This window comes from Puma concolor, chromosome B1 (assembly GCF_028749965.1).
Source record: "Puma concolor isolate L17-30 chromosome B1, mPumCon1.1.hap2, whole genome shotgun sequence".
Classification (NCBI taxonomy): domain Eukaryota; kingdom Metazoa; phylum Chordata; class Mammalia; order Carnivora; family Felidae; genus Puma; species Puma concolor.
The window spans coordinates 56,747,557-56,768,130 of record NC_141670.1 but is presented as its reverse complement, the minus strand read 5'-3'; the positions used below and the strand labels follow the sequence as shown (position 1 = coordinate 56,768,130).

The window sequence follows — 20,574 nt, the reverse complement described above, 5'->3', positions numbered from 1 at the left end:
GCACATCAACCCCCACACTGGAATTCTTGGGAGCAGAGTATGATAGTCAACATTTTATCCTTAGCTCCTGGAAAAGGAACTAGCATAGAATAAGCATCTGATAAATATATGTTGAGTAGATGAATAAACCTGTCTTTTCTGGTCATGTCTATTTCCACAGTATCTTTTGCGTCTTCATTATCACATGGGTAAAATAAGAACTGCATCTATATAATATGATGTTTATAGGAACTCATGGATTATAATACAGTATACAAAAAATGCTCAGTGTATTACTTGGCACAAAGGCAGTCTCACTAATTTTTAGCAATTATTATTCCCCAAGCATGAGGATCTCCTTGTGAATTTTTTTCCTGATTGCTTCACTCAAAAATATTTTCTCTCAGATTTTTGTGCCCTCAAATTGATAATTCTCTCATCATTTCATTTACACTCATTAATTGAGAAGAATTCTGTCTCCTCCAATAAGTAATAAGCCCTTGATAACAGGATTATGTCTTATTCTTACTGTGGCTATCTAGTGATTGGTACAACATGGACATCAAGCAAAACATCTATAGAATATCTTACAATTAAAGAAAAGTATAGACTGAAGAAAGATAGTTTAGGATTCTCTCTCCATTGCAAGAGAGACTTGATAGTGACTTAAAAAACGCACAAAACTCTTAGTGAATAGGTCATATTTACATCAAAAGAAAGACTATATTTTGCTTTTAATTAATTTTATTTTATCATTTATTTATTTTTGAGACAGAGAGAGACAGAGCATGAGCAGGGGAGGGGCAGAGAGAGAGGGAGACACAGAATCTGAAACAGGCTCCAGGCTCTGAGCTGCCATCACAGAGCCCGACGCGGGGCTCGAACTCACGAGCTGCAAGATCATGACCTGAGCCGAAGTCAGATGCTCAACCAACTGAGCCACCCAGGCGCCCCAGAAAAACTATATTTTGTTTGCTTTGTTGTTTAAATAGTAGGAGAGTCCTGAAGCATTCCAAAATAAAACGGAACTTTTTGACTGTGTTGAAAAGACTATTCCTTCAGTTTCTGACACAACCAGCCATATGCCTCCATATGGTTTCCTCTTCCAATAATTCAGATGATAGTTAATTTTTAGGAATTTCAAGAGACTTTATTTATTTTTTTATTTAATTTTTTATTTTTATTTATTTATTTATTTTTATTTTTTTTTATTTATATATGAAATTTATTGTCAAATTGGTTTCCATACAACACCCAGTGCTCATCCCAAAAGGTGCCCTCCTCAATACCCATCACCCACCCTCTCCTCCCTCCCACCCCCCATCAACCCTTAGTTTGTTCTCAGTTCTCAACAGTCTCTTATGCTTTGGCTCTCTCCCACTCTAACCTCTTTTTTTTTTTTTTTTCCTTCCCCTCCCCCACTAGTCCAACTCTTCTCATTTTGCATTGGAGGAATCAAAAATCCAGACAAGTTAAGCAACTTTGAAATTCTAAGACAGTAAAGGATTTAGGGAAATATAATCACTAGTTATTCAAATAGTTAATGTCTTCAAAAGTATCAGTAATTTAGATGAAACTGTCAATTCAATATATTCTAGATGCAGTAGAGGCTTAATTGAATGTCTGCTTGAATTACATTCAATTATATTGATGTTTCACTAATATGTGTTGCAATGAGCATAACAAAATCTCTCCCAAACTTGAACTTTTTTCCCATGTTGTTAAAAGGCACCAGTTTAATTATCTTTCATTTAAAGTTAGACTTTAGAACTACCACTCATGACTGCACATTGATTTTACTTGCATTTAGGAAATCCTGTTGCCTTAAATCGTTGATGCATATTTATAAATCATGAATGATGCTTTTTTTTTAAATGTGTGAGACTATTTACATGGTTGCAAATGTCAGCAATATGAAGAAAAAGTTGTAGAATGGAACTAACAAATGATACTAGAAAATGTTTTACAATTGCCTGTATAATCCACTCAGCCCTTCATAATCTAATGCCATTTGAGATTGTGCGCTGATGAAAATGGTAACATCGTGAGTTTTGGCATTAGTTACTATAGAATAGAAGTTTATCTTGTTGAATTTTATTTCAGAGCATTATATCTCAATAGACTCATAAATACGAAAGTAAATGCATGATAACATCTAACTTATTTACTGTTTTGTTTTGCCAGTCTGTCATAATATTTTAAGTGATTGTTCTTAAATGTTTTCTTTTGGTAGAGGGGAATGTCATCAACGGTAACATCAGAATTGTTACTGAGAGGTAAACTTTAAAAGTACATTCCTAATTGTTAATCTGGTGATTGTAATGCTGAATTCAAAGTGTTGCATTAAATAAGTTATTGCATATAAAAGTCTTAACACAATGCTGGACATATAGGGTATGTGCTCATGAATCATTCATGAAATGGTGATTACTTTTTTGTTTACCAATGGAAAGCAAACTTTGTTGATGTTAGTTAGTAACATACTTTATGAAAGAGAAGTTGAAAAGTACCTGCTTTAAGTTTCATAACATTATTTCCCCCCGAAAGATTTTATATGTAAATACTCTGTTCAATTACTGAGAATAAAGAAAAAAGAAATTTTTTGAAGTTGGATCAACAACATTGTCTCCTAACGTTTTACTTTATTTTTAAAAACTTCTTGAGAATAATGGACTGGGTTTGGTAAAAATCTCCACTGAAATTCTTGTCATTATAGAAGCATACAAAAGCTGTTTTTTTATATTCAGCTAGTTGAAAATGCTTTTGTAGTGTTGCCCTAGTTGCTTCTGGAGTTAAAAGATAAAATATCTGTTGTGGAATTTGCAGACTAGCTGAAACAATAAAATAATGCACTTGTAATGACACTTACTGTAAAAGGAAACAATTACATTAATTGATCTAATTGGATTATCAATCACCAAAAGGCAGTGGTGATGAGCCACTACTCCAGGCTAACTTTTTGATTGTAGCCCCCACTTTCTTGCAAATGCAGAAGAAGGGTGTGACCAATTCTCACTTGGTTCCAAATGAATCTAGGCTTGAAAAGGACCAAGAAAGTGGTGGGAAAAAAGTTGCAGAAGTGATGGGACCTGATATGCTCTTTGGTTCCTTGCCACTCTCTAGAATTTAAAAGGCAGAGCAACTATCATGTGGGAGAATACCTTAATTTAGTTAGAGCCATGAGGTAAAGAGCCAGGCATTAGTGAGAAAGAACATCTCTTATGTAATGTAAATATCTTACTTACTTAATTAAAGCTTTCAGGCTTTTTATACTTACAATTCCTCAAAGCATCATTGGCAACTAGACTGATGGTTAAAAATTTGCTAGAGTCTTGTAATTGTATGGACATTGCTGAGTCTGCAGAGATGAAGAGCAGTTTAATTGAGGTTGCACTCTCCGATTAAGACAAATAATTTCTAATGGAAAAAGACAGATATTAGTGCAGTGAGTTTTAAATGTCTTGAATTATATTTGTTATTAAGTAAGTGAGTAAGTAAATAAATAAAGGGATGGGAAGTTGGAATATTTTAATACATCTACTACATCTTTTACTTTTGAATTAATAATATTAGTATTGAAATAATAATTTCATATGTTTTTAATATCCAATTATACATAGGTAGGTAGATATAGATACTTAAATATAGGTATGATTACATAAAGGTGATAGATAATATTATTTTTGGAAGAAAGATTTAAAAATAGCTTAATGTGGGAGATTATCTCTAAAATAGGTTATCTAGATAATGTACTTAAAAGTCGATGTGGTCTATTATTACCATCTAGTGGCAGTGTCTTTGAACTGCAAACACTCAGTGCCAATGTAGAATCTAAGGGGGCTTACTCGGCCAATTCAACCCATTTTCTTGATGCATATGTCAGAAATATCGTTATATAACATCAACCATACACACATTAACTTGTAAAAACTTTTTCATAAAATGAAACTGATTTGAATAAGGCCAACTGCAAAAGACTTAAGTTGGTTTTGATAGGTAGCAAAATCAAAATTGGGCTGAGAGGAAAATAATATGTTTATGTTGAATTAAATTACCAAGAATAAGGCATATGAATAGACACAAAATTCTCTGCACAGTTTGGCAATATAGTCTTCCAGTATTAAAATGTATAATTTTGACTAGATGAGAAAAAAAGCAAAAAGTTGACATTGAGATTGAAGGTCAGATATTTTAAATAGCATAAATTAGTGATAAGGAATAAAGGTAAAATACCCTTAAAATGATATAATAAAAAGTAAAAAAATGTGGACATGTAATTAGATATGTTGTTATGGGAGAAGATAAATTGGTAATTATTTTCAAAAATTTCTGAGGATATGAGTATATACTTATATTTGAGTGGTCTTCGGGGAATGCAAAGAAAGGGAAGAATGTGTAAGCTTTGTCAAGAAAGGTACAGAACTTGATAAATTAGGCAAATGAGATTAAGGGATGAAGGCATCTCTTATGGTTTTAAGTAGAACAACTAAGGAATCATGGTACTGTTTTAGATATTAGGGAAATTCAGAATAATTATTATAGACCCTTGTTATATAGGATATCAATCTCATAAAAGCTGGACAGAATTCTGAGGAGTTTTCCTATATTATGTCATTTAACCTCCCATCCATTCCTCCGTTTTTAAACCGGGGCGGGGGGAGGTGAAAGAGTCAGAGCCAACTCTATTATATCATTTTTCCAAGACCTTACAGCTTAATATGTGGAATCATTGGCATTTGATTCCCAAACCCATGATATCTAAAGTTTGGTGCTCTTTTCACTTCTCTGTGAAACCTTGACAGAGATTTTTTTTAAACTAAATGAACATGAAGATTCTACAGTATATTCAATCCTGTATTACCAATAATATGACTTTATGTAATTAAAGTTTAGAAATTTTGAAGTTTATTAGGTTCCTTTTTACATAAAGGAGGAGATGTTTGTCCTGAAATATAAACCTAAAAAGGATCAAAATAAAGGAATATATAAAAGGTATATTTATGTGCCATGATTTTTTTAGTTACATCATTATAATAACTAAAGGATTGCTAAAGTGTGCAGTGCATGGTAAAGATGTGCATGGTTCTCTGGTCTACAATTAAACAGTCAGAATTACCACATGGATGCAACCTGCATGCATAGATCACCTAGTGTCTCCCTCCGTTCATGTGCATGCCTGTTTCTGGTTGTTTATGTTTATTGGTTGGTAACAATGTTATTATTATTATTATTATTATTACTATAATAATACTTATTATTGTTATCATTTATTTTAGAGTTAATATAGGTAAACTCCAAAACTGTTTTAATAGTCTCAGCTATCCTTTAATTGTTAATATTTACATTAACTAATAATTATTAATGATATTATAATTATCCTCTCATTTTAAAAAAGTGCCTTGGTTGGGCTGATGAATTACATTTTTACCCTAGACAGGGGGTACTTAGACAAAGACATACATGGTGGTCTGGCAAAATTTATGGACCCTTTTTAGAATTAAATTTTTAAGTGCATAAAATAAAATGCATAAAATTACAAAGGAAAGCAAACATATGAAACAGAATTATTAAAATAGTGATTTAGTAATCATTGTGCTCCGTTACTAAGATCTAGTGATGGGTTTAATACCTACTGTAATTTGAAGAGTGGATAATCAATATTTCAACATAGCTGTAAGGTGAGAAATATATTTGTAATTTCTATTGATGAAAAAGTCAGAAGTCCTAATTCTATGGCTTATGACTTACCTCCATTTTTGAAGGAAATGTTAATATTTAGTTCCTTAAAAATCAAGATATATTTTTTGCTAACACCAAAATCATATAGTTAACAACCTCTAAGTGTACGACATTGCCAGCTTATATACCTTTTCCAACATTAGAACTGAGCTCCTTAAACTCACAAATTATATTCATTTTTGCATCTTTAGTAACAAATATAAAACATAACCCATTATACGTTGTCAATACATAGATCAATGAATGCATAAAAAATAAAGTCAGTAAAAAAAAATTGAGGATGTGAAAAAATTAATTGGGAAAAATTACATGATAGCAGACACAGCATAGAAAAGTTTCCAGATGAAGACTTTAGCTGTGGTGTGAGATAGATTATGGACATGAAGGTGAGTTTTTCCTAAGCTGAAACTTGTGCCACCGTCCACTTATTTGGCCTATTAGGACCTGCTTGGGCAATTGAAAAGATGGCCAGGGCTGACCTAGCTCCAGAGTGACATGTTGCTAATCCACATATTGTGAGATTGATGATATCGAAGTTAGGTCACAGGACCATTGTGACAAAGGGAAGATGCTCATCTTTTGTTTCTTCTCTCTCCCTACTTCCAGTCCTACTCACAAATTCAAAGGTACACTCTGAAGGGTTTAGTAGGCAGTGTTACCAAAGGAGTTACTCTGCGTCTGTGACGTTTGTTCTTTAGTTGGAAGTCTGTTCCAGAGACATCTTCACATCTTCTTCTCAGAAGCTGTCCGCAGAGCTTCATCTTGCTGCTTTTGTACCTCCACCAGCTCTCCCATCAATGGATTGAAATTGTCGGAAGAAAAATGTGTTTTTCCTTTCCCATTTATGTGTATAAGGCTGTAACTGGTATTTCCAGAGCAAAAAAAAAAAAAAAAAAAAAAAACAAAAACAAAAAAAGGAAACAAACAAAAAATATCTGGAGATTTACTATAGAAAGAAAAAACATTGAATTGAATATCCTTTTTAAATTTTTTTTATTAAATTTATTCATTTTGAGAGAGACAGTGACAGTGTGTTGGGGGGGGGGGGGGCAAAGACACTGGGGGAGGGCCAGAGAGCAGAGAATCCCAAGCAGACTCCCTCTGTAAGCACAGAGCCCCACCCAGGGACTGTGAGATCATGACCTGAGCTGAAACCAAGAGTTGGACACTTAATGAACTGAGCCACCCAGACACCCCTTAACTGAACATCTAATGAAAAAACATTTAAGCGTCCTTTAACTGTTCCCACTGGGTCTCAGCAGAATTACAAGGACAGTTGTATTTCTTCAGCTTGTCAACAGTGATGATCTGAGAAAAAAACTGCCCAAATGATGTGGGTGCAGGGAGATAGTAGGAGACCACAGAACATAATGGAAGGAGGAACACAGTGAGGAAAAGACAATAGCCAGATGCTTAAGGCGTTTCATGAAAAAACATATTCTCTTATAATGAATGTTCTCAGCAGTCCTGGATGAGTGGATACGTATGTATTTTTCTTTTATAACTGTATGAGTAATTTGTACTGGCATTGTCGATATGAGTAAGATAAGCTATTTCAGAGAATGATAGGTGATAGAAGTGACATGGTGCATTGTAACAGAGGGGACTACTTTGGATAAGGTTGGGAGTAGGCAGGCATTTTTTAATAAGTGACAATTGAAGTGCAACCTGAATGATGAGAAAAGAGACAGCTGTATGAATAGTTGCCAAAGAGCATGCCAGGCAGTGGGAAAAGCTTGGAATCATATAGGGTCGCAGAGGGTCTAATTATAGCTTCTTATCAACTTGGTTCTCACTCTGTCATCTTTTAGTCACTGAAACAGTGCTTGTCCCCCTTGAAGAACTGAGGAAAACTCTGAACAAGCATAGGGTATAGGAAAACTTCTATAAGTAAGACAGAATGAATATGCATTCTAAATGACAGTGGGTTATAATAGGAAACACTCTGGTTTAGGAATAGTCCTAAGAAACTTAATGTGTATCATTTGCTTACTCTCAGCCAGGGTCTCCTAAGTTTTGGTGAGCACTTTGGATTTCAATCTAAGGGCAGTGAATTAATTCACTAAATGGCCTTAAGTGAATAGTGCATGATTTGAGTTATGTTTTGAAAAGCCTACCTTGGATATTTGTGGAGAATGGATTATAGAAGGACGATGGGGAACCCTGGGGAACCAAGCGGGGATGCTTTTGTCATTGTCAGGAGAGACAGTGAAAGAGATGGGTGGACGGTAGTGCCCTTTGCTGAAAGAGCAAGCGGAAATTTACTCCGGCAAGTAGAGGAAGCTTCCAAAGTTCTGTTTGGAAATGTTAATTTTAAATTTTTTTTTCAACGTTTATTTATTTTTGGGACAGAGAGAGACAGAGCATGAACGGGGGAGGGGCAGAGAGAGAGGGAGACACAGAATCGGAAACAGGCTCCAGGCTCCGAGCCATCAGCCCAGAGCCCGAAGCGGGGCTCGAACTCCCTGACCGCGAGATCGTGACCTGGCTGAAGTCGGACGCTTAACCGACTGCGCCACCCAGGCGCCCCGAGGCTTCTCCAATTCTTAAAGGAAACTGAGTGTTAAGGGGAGGCTATAATTAGTTGAATTATGATATTTTAGCTCTTTGTGCAATTCTTATCAACAGCATTTGGATGTTATGCAGTGAACTCAAGAGATCTACGAGTAGGTTCCCTGACCTGTATATACTGGAAGTTGGGCTATCATTGGAGACTTACCTTAAAGAATACTGTCTTGTTTTCCTCAGTAAGTTTAAGGTTATGAAAAGTATTCTTTTGTATTTTTTTCTACTTTCTTTCCACTTTTAATTAGTTTAGTAAATCAATCATTGCTCTAAATGTAAAACCATAGAATTATAGAGCAGAACTGGGATTTTGGAATGCAAAAAAAATTGATATATAACCAATGTATAACAAAAATACTGAGTTTCTAAGGCATAACTAAATAAAACATTTCATTATGAAGCTGGAAACAATTCATTTCATTATGAAGTGGGAAATATCATAGAAATATAAATAATCCTCAAGAAATGTCTGAATTTCAGCAGAGCCAAACCTGCTGAGGGGCCTTGTCACATTTGCACCACTTGGTATTTTTTCTGAAGAACATTAGTGAGAATTTTGATGGTATATTGTTTATACTTCACAAAGCTATGAAACTCTGTGAGTTATTTCACCTCTAAGACCATAAGACATAATCATATATTAAAAAAAAAAAAACATAGGAACAAAGAGTATATTTGGTGACTGCTTTGACAGAAATATTGGTTTCAGAACAAAAGAGTTAAATTTGCCTCTTCTTGGTTTGGTCAGGCACTACCTAGACATCACAGGTGAGAATGGTTGTTAATAGATAGAGATTGACATGGATGATGAAGTCTCTAGTAATCATGTCTGCATGAAAACCTGAAGAACCATTGACTTCAAATAATTAGATGGCTGTTATGTAGAAGAAAGGATTTATTCTTTTTAGCTTTGTGTGAACGTTATTGGAAGGCATACAAAGAAACAATTTTTCAAGCATAAATAATTGCTGAAAATACACGAGAAACATTAGACTACAGAAATTCCCGAGTTCTTTGTTTTTCTGTTTCTTTTCTTTTTTTTCCCCCTGGTTCACCTGTCTATTCTAGAAAAAAAGCTATTACAAGGATGTCTAGTTACCAAGGAGAAAATATGGTCAAGTTGTTAAAGTGATTTCATTCTTCTATATGATTACATGGCTTAAAATTCACAAATAATATCATAATCTTACATGTTACAAAATTGCAAAGGTAAATTTTCATCCCAACGATCTCTCACAGAGGTAAGTCCACTGGGAGATAGATCACAATGAACCCTCTCAAAAGCATCAATGTGATATAATTTAAGAGATTCCATTTGAAAAATTATGCATTCTGTCTTTCTATAGAGGGAGAATCCAGAATCATTGGTCAAAAGTATGCAATAGTTCTAAAAGACCAGACATTTAAAAAATAGTAACAGCCCTTATTTATTTTAATGCTACAGTTTATTGAATCATAATAACTATGTACACACGAGGAAAAACAAAGACAAACTGACATCAGCCTCCAATGTTTTAACAGATGACCATAATTGTAACTCAATGAAATAAGCATACTTTTCTCTCTATCTCCCTCTCTCTTTCTCTCTCTTTCTCTCTTTTAATGTGGGCATAATAACCAGGATCAAAATAAGGAATTATATTAACAAGACTGTTTCATTTACTTATTCATAGATTTAATAAGTAGAGGCTAGAGCTTGCTGGTTTAATTTTCATTTTATTCAAATTTATATTTGCCCTTCCACAAATTCATTTTGCTGAATGGATTTCTATTTCCCAGTCAAGCTGGCAAAAAGGTTCCTTGGTACATTAGAATGTTAAATGGTATCAAGACAAAGTAAGTAAATAAAAATAATTAAAATGAATAGTTTATCATCATCTAAATGCAAAGTAGTACAACACAGAGGAAGCCAATGCCATCTTTTCCCATTATTCACTTCACAGTTATTAATTGTGCCAGTATACATCACAGTAAAGAATAAGAAATTTTGACAACAGGGCTGTGAATTGGAAAGACAAGTATGCACTTCAGCTGTATGGATGTATGTAATAATATAAAAAGTATAAATATTGTTACAATTCCAAAATTAATGCTGAAAGGGCTGAGGGTTATTTTAAAAACAAACTTTATTTTGGTAACAGTTTTAGACTTGCAGAAATGTTGCAAAGAGGTACACAGAGTTCTCATAACCTTAGAACAGATTCTCTTATTACTAACATCTTAACACTAGCAGGATTCATTTATTACAATTAGGGAAACAATACTGATATATTGTTATTAACTAAAATCAATACTATATTAAAATTTATTAAATTCTTACCTAATGTCTTGTTTTCTGTCCCAGCATACATCCTAGAGTACCACATTACATTTAGTCATCATGTCTCCTAAGGCTCCTCTTGTGACACTTTCTCATACTTGCCTTCTTATTATTGATGACCTTGATCGTTTTGAGAAATACTGGTTAGGTATTTTGTAAAATGTCCCTCTTTTGAGGACTGTTTCCTGTGTTTCTCATATTAGACTGGAGTTATGGATTTTTGGGGGAAGGCCCTTTGAGGTAAAGTGCCATGTTTGTGACATCATATCAAGGGTACATAATGCCACCAGGACTTGTCAATATTGGTGTTGTCCTTGATCATCTAGCTAAAAGTGTATTTGTCTGGTTTCTCTAACTATGAAATTCTTACCTCTAACCCCACCCCCTTCATACTGTACTCCTTGGAACAAAGCCACTATGCCAACACTTAAGGAGTTGAGAGGTATGTTCCACCTACTTGAGGGTAGGAAATCTATATAAATATATTGCTTCTACACAGAATATTTGTCTCTTTCAACTTTATTTGCTTATTTAATAATTTACTTATATCAGTATGGTCTCATGGAAACTTAATGAATACATTGTGTTATAATCTGATACTACCTTCTTTGTGTTCAAATTGTTTTAGCTGTGACTATTTGGAAACAGTTTCAGTTGGTTCCTGTGTCCCTTTGAATTATCTCCATTATTGGGGGTATTTGTTGTTAATTCTTATTTGCCTAATAAATAGGCAAATATTTATTTATTTATATGCATTATCTTTTAGGGTAGTATTAGATGTGCAGCAAAATTGATAGGAAGGTATGGAGATTTCCCACTCTCACAATCTGTCATTTAATTGGTGTATTCAGATTATTCATATTTGAAGTGATTATTGATATGTTTATCGTGTTTGTTTTCTATCTGTTGTGGTAATTTTCTCTTTCTACCTTCTGTAGTTTCGATTATTTTATATAATTTTATTTATTTCCTCTCAGGTGTCGGTTCTACTTCCTTTAAACTTTTTATTAGTTTTCCTAGAGTTTACATTATTAATTTTTAACTCATCTTCCTCCACCTTCAAACAATGACACATTGCTTTGTAGGTACTGCAGGATCCTTACAACAGATTGTTCTCAACTGTTCTCAACGTTTCTTTCCTTTCTCTTATGATATGGCTGTCACTTGTTTCACATCCATATGCTGCATTTACCCAATACACTACTCTTAATATTTTAAACAAGCCATTATGTTTTACATCAATTAAAAGTGAAGGAAAAATTTACCCTAATTTATTACTGCTTGGATGTTCTTCCTTCCTTTTTGTAAATTTGAGTTTCTTCACTATATCATTTTCCATCTCTTTGAAGAACATCTTTTAACATTTCTTGCTGGGTAGACCTCCTGGCAATGAAGTCCCCCTCAGCTGTTGTTTGTCTGAAAAAGTCATTATTTCTTCTACATTTCTGAAAAATAATTTCACTGGATATTGAATTATATGTTGCTATTTTTTTTTCTTTTAATATTTTTTAGTATTTTACTCCAGTTCCTTCTTGCTTCCATGGCTTCTGACAAAAAGTCCTCTAAAGTCTTATCCCTGGGTTTCCTGCATGGCTCAGTCAGTTAAGCGTCAGACCTTAATTTTGGCTCAGGTCATGAACTCACAGTTTGTGGGTTTAAACCCCGTGTTGGGCTCTGCAGTGACAGTGCGGAGCCTTCTTGGGATTCTCTCACTCTCCCTTTCTCCCTGCCCCTTCTCTGTTCTTGTGCATGTGCACAACCTCTCTCTCTCTCTCAAAATATATAAACTTAAAAAAAAAAAAAGTCATATCCCTGTTCCTCTATAGATAAGATAATGCCAAACTCCCTTGTAATATTGCAATTTATAAGAAATATATATTTGGTTATTCAGATATGATATATGTGAATACATATAATGAGTTTCCTGAGTTCTGTGAGCTACTCTAGCATTAATCAAACCCAAGGAGGGGGTATAGGAACCTCTGATTTATAGCCAGTGGGTCAGAAGCACCTGGACTTGTAATTGGCACCTGAAATGAGGGCCATTTGTGTAGGACTGAACCCTTAACCAGTGGAACCGTGCTATCTCTGGGCAGATAGTATTGGAATTGAGTTGAATTGTAGGACTCCCAGCGGGTGTTGGAGAATTGCATGATGGTGTAAGGAAAAACCTACATACATTGGATTTGGGCACAGAATTTTTACCCCTCACTCCTGCTCTGTTTTTTGTTTTGTTTTAAGATTTTCTCTTTATCTTCAGTTTTCTGAAATTTTAATCTGAGATGGGTAACTATAGAGTTTTTTGGTATTTGTCCTGCCTGGTATTTTCTGTGCTTCTCGGGTCTTTTTTTTGGTATTTGACATTAATTTTGGGAAATTCTCAGTGATTATTAATGCAAATATTTTTCTCCCATAATTCTCAGATTTTATTTTTATTTATTTTTCTTTTTTCTCATTAATTTTCATCTTTGAATACCAGTTGTGGAAGTCCCCATATAGCTTTAAGCCCACTGATTCTTTTCTTGACTATGTCCATTCTATTCATGAGGTTCAAAGACATTCTTCATTTCTATTAATGTTTTTTTAAGTTTATTTATTTTGAGAGAGAGAGTGAGTGTGTGTGTGTGCGCGCCAACAGGGGAGGGGCAGAGAGAGAATGTGTGTGTGTGCGTGTGTGTGTGTGTGTGTGTGTGTGCAAGTGGGGGAGTGGCAGAGAGAGGGAGAGAGAATGTGTGTGTGTGTTTGTGTGTCTGTGTGTGTCTGTGTCTGTGCAAACGGGGGAGGGGCAGAGAGAGAGAGGGAGAGCGAGAATCCCAATCAGGCTCTGCACTGTTAGTGCAGAGGCCAGTGCAGAGCTTGACTTCACAAACTGTGAGATCATGACCTGAGCCAAAATCAAGGGTCGAACTCTTAACCGACTGAACCCCAGGCACCTTCTATTAATGTTTTTGATTTCTAGCTTTTCCCTTTGATTCTTTCCCAGAGTTTCCACCTTTATTTTACATTTCCTGTGTGTCCTGACATATTGTCTGCTTTTTCCATTAGAACTCTTAAGATGTTCGTTATTTTAAATTCACTTTCTGATAATTCAAAAATCTATGTTCAATCTGAAAATGGTTCTGATGCTTGCTTTGCCTCTTTAGACAGCTGCTTTTCTTTAACCTTTCAGCATACCTTTTATTTTTTGTTGTTGTTGTTGAAAGGCTGACATAATGTATAAGATAATAGGACCTGAGAAAAATAAGTAAGTCTCTACTTTTAGGTTTTGTGTTTATGTGGCTAGGAATTGGACTGTATTTAATGTTGCTGTAGCTGCATGTGCCAGAAACTTCAATTTCCTCTAGATTCCCTGTTTTGGTCTCCCCTCTGTTTTGGGCTTCTCTAAGAAAACTGCTGTTTAGGTAGAACCTTTGTCTTTCAACTATCATCCACAATTTTTACACGTGAGCCCTGTTGGCATCATAGTAAGGGATAGGGGAAAGCAAATGTCCTGTAACTTTACAATTAAATCCCAGTCTTTTAGTGGGCCTTTCCCTAGAATATAACCTTCACAAAGCTTTCTTAGCTTCCACTTACATGATACAAGAACATTAGAGTAGACTGGAATCCAGAGGGAAATGGCTTTTCCTCAAGGTGGATAAGTCGCTGGTAGTCTTTCTTTTTCCCTGGAGAGTAGGTATTTGTTACGGAAAACACTCTAGGCACATTTTACAAATGTTGCTTTTCCTCTCTTCCAACAACTATTAGAGGGTCTTTCTTAGCTTTTTACCATAATGACATGGTTGGTACCTTCTCTCCTGGAGGTAAAACCCAGGAAAGGATGGGGATTCCTAAAGCCAGGGATTTGAAGTCCAAGTATTTATGATTCTCATGCTACTCTATAGTTAATTTTCATTAATTCATCAAAATTATCTAATTATTACTTGTTTATAGTCCCTGTATCTTCTGCTCCAACTAAAGAGATCTTGGCTGTGGCTTTGTCTATTTGCCTGTCTCTCTAGATTTCTGGGTGATGGGTTCCCTTGCAGCCTCAATTCTCTGATGGATCCAAGAAAAATTTGCTTAGCTTCATTCTTATAGTAAGGACAGGGTGACAACTTTCAAACTATTTATAGGTTGAGGTAGAAACCAAAAATCCTCAATGGTCATTTTTTACAATTCATTTTTAGAGTAGTTACATTAGAGAAATTAAAACAAAAAATTTTAAGGTGTATTTATTTTGAGAGAGAGAGAGAGAGAGAGAGAGGCAGAGGGGCAGAGAGAGAGGGAGACACAGAATCCAAAGTAGTCTTGACATGAGGCTCGAACCCACGAACTGTGAGATCATGACCTGAGCCAAAGTTGGACGCTTAACCAACTGAGCCACCCAGGCGCCACTATTAGAGAAATTTTAAAGGTCTAAAATGTTCATAGCATTTAGGAGGACCAGAATACTCAAAACTTTAAATGGAAGTGATCTATTTTCCTAGATACATAAGGTTACTAATTTTTACACAAAATAAAAATAGTTTTACTGTATTTGATAAAATATTAGCTTAAAACTCTAAGATTTTTATATTAAAATTGAAAATATAGTTAAATTCTCAATCAGTTGAATAAGTGTACATGTATTTATGTACGTTTACTGTGTGCTAAGGTCTATAATGGATATTTTCAAAGTAAATCTTATCCTCACCTTACAAATGTGTGAGATAAGCTTTATTATTCGTATTTTATGGAGTAAGAAAGTGAGACACTGAAATTTGTGCTTTTAAAACTAATTATTGGGGTGCCTGGGTGGTGCAGTCGGTTAAGCGTCCGACTTCAGCCAGGTCACGATCTCGCGGTCCGTGAGTTCGAGCCCCGCGTCGGGCTCTGGGCTGATGGCTCAGAGCCTGGAGCCTGCTTCCGATTCTGTGTCTCCCTCTCTCTCTGCCCCTCCCCAGTTCATGCTCTGTCTCTCTCTGTCCCAAAAATAAATAAACGTTGGAAAAAATAAATAAATAAATAAAACTAATTATTTTATCTCTCTAAAGAATCAGGAATTATCTATTTCAGATATTTGGGATGGTGGAAAGATGTATGCTAATGAGTTTAGCCAAAGTCACATTTCTAGATTAGATCACTTTGCAATCAGAAATAGTATCTCCGATTACACAAGTATGTCTTGGCCATCTGTTCTTAAAGCATAGAGATAAAAGAGTAATCCTGATTATAAAAGTAAAATATTTTATTGTGTTCTTACTCATTGATACCTATACTTATTATTAATATGAAATGTCTCCTTAGTACTTTTCAAAATACCAAAGGCAGTAAAGTAGAATAAATTGCATTGTTGTACACTTGACACCCTTAACATGAAATGATAAATATAATGCAAAGCTTTGTTTGTTCCATGACTAAATGAAGATAAATCTTTTTTTTCTGCATTTAATAATAAGCTATCCAATCTCCTATCTGTGTCCTATAAAGTAGTGTGTTTCAAATTTAGTTGTAATTTTTAAAAACTTTTGACTGTAGGCTTCAACAATCAAAGTTGCTTTCCCGTAAGTAAATTATTTTCAGAGTACAGTGTAGATACCAGGAAAACACAATGATCTATTGTCTTTCATGTATACAATTTGTTGAATAGGATGCTCTAAATTAAGAGCTTGGAAAACATCTTTACTGGTATTTGAAATAATTAGGTGTGAAAGTCATGATCCAAGACCCTTTTAAGATTTAGATTTTAAGTGATTTCTCTTCTACTTGTCAAGTCCTGACATTTTATCCTTTGGTATTTAAAGAAGCGGGGATTCCATTCTTCCCCCAAACACTGCAGACAAATTATACTTAGTCTACATAACCAGTACTATAAAAGCAACCCGGTTTAGATACTCAAAAGAATTGACAATTTCCTGTGAAAAGGTATTTGCCCACCCATATAAGAACAGGTCTTTATATTTAGAAAAAATACTTTGATTAATGATTTTTACAGTGCAATTTTCCATTGGGAAAAGTATTATTGTTCCTTTGACCAGTAAATCCAACTATTACCAAGCATCCTTTTTCTAGGTTTTAGGCATTTTAAATTCAGTGTCCCAAACTCAACTCATCTCTGTCCCTTACCTTCCCCTCACAATACTTAAATTAATAAAGTATAAAAGACTTCATTGGAAGTGATATTATAAAGTTACTTGTTTATATTTTTTAAAATGTTACCTTCCTAGAATGCAAACTTCTCAAGAACCTGAAGCTTTCTCTGCATTAGTTGCTAATAAATCTCAAATACCTAGAACAGTACCAAGCATGTAGTAGATGTTCAATTAATATTGATTCAATGGATGCCTCCTCCTACTAGAATATAAGGTCTCTGAACTCTACAATTTTGTCTGCTGACAGTTATATTCTAGTGCTACAGTAGGCATTCACTAAATACCTGTTGACTGACCAGCTAAATGGTAGATTGAATAAAATTATGCTAGTATTAAAATATTGACAGTGGAAGGGGAACATGGAAAAATATCCTCTACTATCTCTAAGCAATAAATGTGATTTACCAATGATCCATTTTATATAATTTACTTGTTAGATTATGATACAACTGAAAATAAATTTGTTATATTTTTGATGTTGCACAATGATGTGTTACCTTTTTACTAAATCTTCCTGAAGATTGAATTAACTTAAAACATCAAGTCAGCTATTAAGACAGACCAAAAAACATATTTGAGCCTTTCAAGCATGAAGTTTGCATATTACAATGGCCTTCACCATTTAGGACAAATAATATTTCAGATAAAAATTTTAAATTGTCACTGTGAAAGGCTTTTCAAATTCCAACAATACTAAAAGTAGAAAAGACCTCACTGAAGGTAATGCTGAGGTCTTAGCTACGTTTGCATGCATATGGTTTGATGCATTGATGACTTTAATTATTATGAAAATGATAATAATACCTGAATTCAGCATATGTTTATACAGAGATATTTTAGGAGTTTGAAATAGATGACTGAGCCATGCTATAGCCTAATCATTTCTTAATTATGAACTAATTCTGTATCCTCAGTTGTAATTCTGGGCGTAGTGCTCTGCTGGTGTTTATTTTGTTAGTACTTACATAAAAGCACCCGGGTGACATAAAACTTGGAGAAAGAATTGACACTGTTTTGGTTTCCTTGTCACTATCATACTTATCATGACAAAAGATCTTCGCTTTTTCTCTCTAATCCTCATTTCATCTTTCTGTGTTATATGTTTCCCTTTAGACATAGGACAGTGAGCTCAGATTAATAAGAAAATAGAGTCACAGTTTAAGATAATATTGATTCTGGAGAACAACTGAGGATGCTATGTTTTTTTCTTGAAGAATTGATAGGGTGGAAATCTAGAGGCACCATATGATGTCCTTCTGAAGAAAAGTTCAGGGGGTCATGAAACCCAGGCTTTATACCCCCAGAAAACTGCCAAGTGTATGGATTCTCCTTCACCAGGGGGCCAGGTGATTCTTGAAGGTTAATATAATATGTTTTTTTTTTTTGACATGATCTTTCTTTGCTTTTAAATTTTCACAGAAATGGTGTCCACTTCTATACTAAGTGTTCTTTATTGTTTTTATCTTTCCCCTTAGGAATCACAAAGAGAATACTTTGAGATGGGAAAAAAATCTCAGAAAATTTGTCATTTTTGTAAGATGCTGATCTCCTGAATATTTCTCCAAGGTACGCTGCTGCATAGCAATCAGGGATAAGGAGGGCTTTCCTGCTGAGTTAACATATTTCTGTTGTGATGGGAAAAAGTAAAAATTACAGTAATTTTGAGGGTCACTAATGCAACTATTCTACCTCATATGCTTAAACAGAAATATAGTATGTGAGCTGGATTATGGCTACTGCTGAGTTCTTACCCCTGTTTGATTACAGGGAGGCTTTTACCAAGCAGTTAATCTTCTTTAACTAAAATAAACTCTTAACAGTGTTGTCCTGTATTCATAGGAGAATAGTTTGCTACTGATCTCTCTGGTTGCTAACAGAAACTTCAGTTTACTGACAATTAATTCTGGTCAGAATGTTAATGGAATTTATGAAGTAACAGTATAGGGGAAAAAAGCTAAAACACAATGTTTTTTTTTTTTTCTATCTTTTTCAGTGACCCAGACATGTGTCCAATCTAAATAAGGAGGCATCTTCAGAAATTCTTCACAAACACCCCCAAGAAATCATAAAGTGAGGGTCTGTGACCTTTGCCTTTGTAAAGAAAAATGTGTAGATCTTCCCACTGACCGAAGAATGAAAATCTCATTAAAAACTTGTTTCAGAGAGATTGGAGCAGGGAGCAGATGTCAGTAGAACTACCAAATTGTATGTTCCTTGTATTACATGAATGTAGTTATTTAAAATAAAATGTTGGTGCTATTATAACAAGAGTATGATAGTATCCTTTTTTTATTTCTTTGCAGATAAATTCCATACAGACATATATGTAATAAAAGTGACTGTTACTGTACGACACAATTTCCTTCTGTAAATTGTGTGATCAATGTAACTTTAGCATCAGGAAGAAATGGTCTTATCTGGGATGCTGAGCATCAAGCCACTCAATTGTTTTGTCTTTTTTATGCTCAAAATAAAAACCAGACCACTATTTAGTTACCGTTTACCAGGACTTACTCTTTCCCTGACATTTTCACTTTTGCAGATCTCCTCACCAATCTTGCCTCAGTGTTTGTCTTTATTTATAATGATCTACACAGACACCTTGTAGAGTGACTATATGAGTTTCATTAAAATTATACATGATAAATCATCCTGTGCTCTCAGGAGTTGAGACACTAATACAGATACAGAAGATAGGTTAATATGCTCAAAGTCTTGGCAATCACAGCCAATATCACACCAGATGAAAGATAATGCCATCAGTTTCTAAGGCAATGAGTAAAGTCAAGATTAAGATTGTGGCCAAAGCCTGGCCTTCGGTTTGGGAATGGTAACCACAGCCTAGATATTTGAAGACATAATCCTTCACAATGTATTTTTCAAATATTTGAATTTGTTTATTAAAATTAAGATATTTTAGGGGCGCCTGGGTGGCGCAGTCGGTTTAAGCGTCCGACTTCAGCCAGGTCACGATCTCGCGGTCCATGAGTTCGAGCCCCGCGTCAGGCTCTGGGCTGATGGCTCAGAGCCTGGAGCCTGTTTCCGATTCTGTGTCTCCCTCTCTCTCTGCCCCTCCCCTGTTCATGCTCTGTCTCTCTCTGTCCCAAAAATAAATAAAAAAAAGTTGAAAAAAAATTAAAAAAAAATAAATAAAATTAAGATATTTTATATAGGAACTCAGATTTCCAGATTCTGTTGAAAAATTTTGAGATCTAAAAATAGGAGCCGAACTCAGTTCACCCCCGTTCCTGCTTCAAACATTTGAGTTCTCAACTCTGCTTCAGACATCATGTTTACAAAGTCAAGAGGAAGACCAGAGGTTTCAGTGACTGATAACAGTTCAAGGTTTATTTTATTGTATGTTGTTGGTATCTTAGAATTATGTTGACATCAAACCTGAGAATTTATACAGAATGTGAAGAACAAGACTTCTGTCCACTAAAAAAATATAATTTTATGTTCTGACACTAACTTATCAATATGTTTTGTGAGTATATAAAAATGCAGAACCTTCTCTGTAGATGATTCTAGGCCCATTGAATGTTCTATAAGTGGGTTCAACTCAGGAAGGAAAAAGATGTTAGAGCAACAACAAAACTAACCTTTACAAAACATTTTATTGTATTACCCTTCACTTTGAGAGCCTTTAATGACTTGTTATGGCCCAGTGCGTGGTGTGATTATTTTTTGGTCTTCACTTTATCTCTCTAGTTTTATTTGCTAACATTTTTAAATGACCTTATACAATAAAGTTTGAATAAATGAATAATGAGAGAGTCATAAAAAGTCTCCATGCTTATTCATTTTTTTGTAATTCATAAGATTTAAAAGCAGACAGCTCATATTCTAGTTTAGCAC

The 20,574-nt window shown here is 34.7% G+C and overlaps 1 protein-coding gene and 1 long non-coding RNA gene across 4 annotated transcripts in view; both read left to right on the top strand.

Annotated features, from left to right (window-relative positions):
* The window catches only part of GALNTL6 (polypeptide N-acetylgalactosaminyltransferase like 6), a 1,218,779-nt gene that overhangs the window by 404,158 nt on the left and 794,047 nt on the right, over positions 1-20,574 (top strand). The window lies entirely within an intron of this gene.
* On the top strand, positions 8,259-18,989 carry LOC147581655 (uncharacterized). Of its 3 annotated transcripts, none has more exons than XR_015250130.1 (4): positions 8,259-11,045; positions 17,931-18,062; positions 18,192-18,282; positions 18,710-18,989. It is a non-coding gene; the product is annotated as an uncharacterized LOC147581655 (long non-coding RNA). The 3 variants fall into 3 exon arrangements; XR_015250129.1 differs by having other exon boundaries at positions 17,931-18,075; XR_015250131.1 differs by lacking the exon at positions 17,931-18,062 and having other exon boundaries at positions 8,269-11,045.